The following is a 3,392-nucleotide window of genomic DNA, read 5'->3' as shown; positions in this document are numbered from 1 at the left end:
CTCCATAAACCCCCATCTTAAAGTGAATGAGACTTTATATTTACAGACGTCGCTGTAGAACACACCGATTTCTAACACTGACTATATAGAAAATGGACCCACGGGTTTCTGGAGCCATTGAAACTGAAAATCTGTGGCGCTGGCTTCCCCCATGTTGGCGTCCTGCCTCTTCTGCTCCCGGCTAATCTAAAAATGTGAATGTCTACCTTTGTGACTCGGTGTATGAATGACTGTGTGGTTCTTCCAGGTGGACATCACTCGGGATGGTTGTGTGGAACACTAAACTGTGTTTGGAGAACAGCCGGCTGCGATCCAACTAGAGATGACTCCTGCCTGTTTGTGTCCTTGGTTGCCACACCAGGGCCTACTAAGGGCGTTGACCTGGCTGTTGAGCTCAGAGGAAAAATTGATCAGCCCGTGGGATTCGTCGGTGTCACTCACTTTAAAGATGTATGGATAAGAATTCAAGCATATTTTTTGCTAAATTGGACATATAATTGTAGCTCTTGTCACTTTAAACATGCGGAATCACATAAGTAGTCCAGATTCACAGAGACCATGTTTGACAAGCATTGTCTTGTAAAGTCAAAAATTTCCAGCGTCAAGTTCCCCTCCCACAGCCATAGAAATGTAAATACTAGTGATAAGCTGATAACAGACACCTGGCAAATATTATATGGCACCCAGACACGAGCATATCACAGCTCTCGTAGTAAAAGTAAATTGACTTACTTCTTTATTTAAGGTTTTTTGACCTGATTCATTACAATGGCTGGTTAATATGTCATGTGACATTTATTGACTTTATATGTTATATATTGTGCCGATAAGGCCGATAATTCAATAAAGGCTGTAAAGAAAACAGCATTGGGTAAAATAAAGCTCCATGCTTCAGAACACACATTTAATAGTTTGAAATACAATTTTCAAACTATTAAAAAACTAGTAAAAAAACCTAGTTAAAAAACGTCCATTAAGTTTTTTCAAACATAACAAAGTCGCTAGTGTGTGATGTTGGAATTTGATTGCCCTCGCTTTAAGAGAGTTAACTAATCTTTTTTAAACCCACTAATTCTTTCCTCAGGGCAGCACCAGTCTGTTCCCCTGTATACGTAAAGGCTCAGACGACGCACCGTTCTTCCGGACGTTCTGGAGAAAAAACGCTTGTAGCGGGTTCTTTCTAGTGCAGAATGTAAGTTTGAATTTAACTTGTAAAAAAAAAGAGGGGTACTGTTGATTTCACCTTTATGGTTGGATATTTACCGTATGGATCCAAATTTTTGCCGTATAATTGACATCCTCCTCTGTGGCTCTTCCTGAGGTTTCTTCCACCTTTTTTCCCTGTTAAAGGTTTTTTGTGGGCAAGTTTTTCCTCACCCGAACCGAGGGTCTAAGGACAGAGGGTGTCACTCCCTGTCCAGATTGTAAAGCCCTCCGAGGCAAATGTACTTTGTGACTTTGGGCTATACAAATAAAATTTATTTGATTTGATTTTGATGAAAATGCCATATGAATGGCATATCAAATAAATATAACAATGTTTTGCTGAATGCTGAGCATTTTTCCCCAAAATGTTAGATAAAATTATTTCCTCTGTGATTTCTGTGTGAATACTATATTACACGTTGTATCTTTTTACCTAAACTCTGCTGTTAAATGTCATATTACCTCATTAGAGAGCATCTGGAATTCGAATTGTGCCGAAAGGTCATGTGATCAGGTGCGGGTTCGATATCCGAGAGGTGAACGCCTCCGTGATAAGAGACAGGTTGCCGATTGCCGATACCACCTTCATCATCAGCGCCGCTACTGGAACTGCCTCTCTAGGTAAGTGAATACACATTAACACACACTGTATTTGATATTCTCCTGGTTCACAACACAATTTCCCTGCAGAAACAGCAACAACAATATCGTCATAGAGATTTTCGATAAAGTTAATTATATTATTAGTGTATTAAAATTACACTACCACCACAAGCTTGTATATAGCTTTGATGCTTGACACGTTATCATGAATTGCACTGCTTTTGTGCAAAGACCCATCCATCATGGAATAAATAAAATAAATAAAAATTTAGACGAATTGATGATGATGAATTAGATTAGGACTAGCGATGAATTTGGATTTCCTGCTTGATACCGATGTACATTATTTTATATATATTTATTTTATTGTCTTTAAGATACCATCTACAAAGCTGTATAACCTCCACCGCTCTGTCCCCTCATGTAATTTTCAGACGGTATACCCGGAGCCTTCATCCCCACCCTGGAGAAAACTGTGAACGTCGCTGGACCCGACGTGGCGACGTCTTGACCCTATCGGCACCCCAGCGGTGTCGGCAGCACGCAGCGGAACCGGCAGCACGCAGCGGCACCCGGCAGACCGCAGCTGCCACCGGCAACAACGCAGCGGCTCCCGGAAATCGGCCGCATGCTCAAATGTTAGCTCCTGGTACAAATAACCATTCTACATTTTTAGGTTCTAACAAACCTACATCAACCACAATGGACTTTTGTTCAGTTGTCTAGGAAATTGATGTCATATGACTTCGGATCCAGGATCAGCTTTGTAAATAGACGTTGAGCAGACATTGCCAGCGCTGTCACCCCGGGCAAAACTGAACTTTGGAGCTCAGTGTGAAAATGACTATAGGCAAGCTACAGTTCAAACACATAAGAATAGACTTGATCCCACACTGGGGAAATTTAAGGAGAATAGAAGAAATAACGAGCTTCCAAAGAAAAATGACCACAAAGCAACCATCTATCCAGAAACGCTGATATTGTAGCCTATTGAAACATCTGGATTGAATAGAAAACAGAAGCATTTCATCAGCGTACAATGATATCTTATGAATATTACTATAGGGTGAGGTCTAATAGCCTGTCGTTGACTATGGATTGGTAAGAAATAGAACCACATCGTCGGCCATACAATGAATCTTACGAACTCCCACTGAGATATCTGTAACAGAAGAGGTGCCTCTCATAGTCTATCGAGAATTTTGGGATGGTAAGAATAAACGCATATCGTCAGCGTACAATGGTAACTGAGAACCTGTAACAGGAGCATGCAAACTAAAAGCCTCTGCCAAAGACTTGATAGCTAACACAAATAATAGTGGGGACAATAAAATGATCTTTTGCCCATTGTTAGTACAACAGACAACACAGATTGTTACAATATGTTATGTTGTTATTACACATACTTCACCCAACTGATGAATGCCTACCTTACACAACGAATAATGAACAAACACGTTTCTGACAAACTCCTTTGCAATCTTCTTGCCAGCTGTGCCGATCCTGCTGACGTGGTCCTCGACTGTTCATCATGCTTGGAGCCTAAGAGTCTCAGAGGAAGCTGTGGCCAGTTGGACACAATG

General features: G+C 40.9%; 1 long non-coding RNA gene across 1 annotated transcript; it reads left to right on the top strand.

Moving 5' to 3' along the window:
- The first annotated feature begins 277 nt into the window (after positions 1 to 277).
- LOC109137667 (uncharacterized) lies at positions 278 to 2,282 on the top strand. The gene is made up of 4 exons (XR_003464023.1): positions 278 to 450; positions 1,085 to 1,192; positions 1,677 to 1,827; positions 2,244 to 2,282. It is a non-coding gene; the product is annotated as an uncharacterized LOC109137667 (long non-coding RNA).
- The last annotated feature ends 1,110 nt before the right edge of the window (positions 2,283 to 3,392 follow it).

The sequence above is a fragment of the Larimichthys crocea genome, chromosome II, assembly GCF_000972845.2.
Source record: "Larimichthys crocea isolate SSNF chromosome II, L_crocea_2.0, whole genome shotgun sequence".
Taxonomy (NCBI): Eukaryota; Metazoa; Chordata; class Actinopteri; family Sciaenidae; genus Larimichthys; species Larimichthys crocea.
The sequence above is the reverse complement of the archived record's forward strand: the minus strand, read 5'-3'. Positions and strand labels throughout refer to the sequence as shown.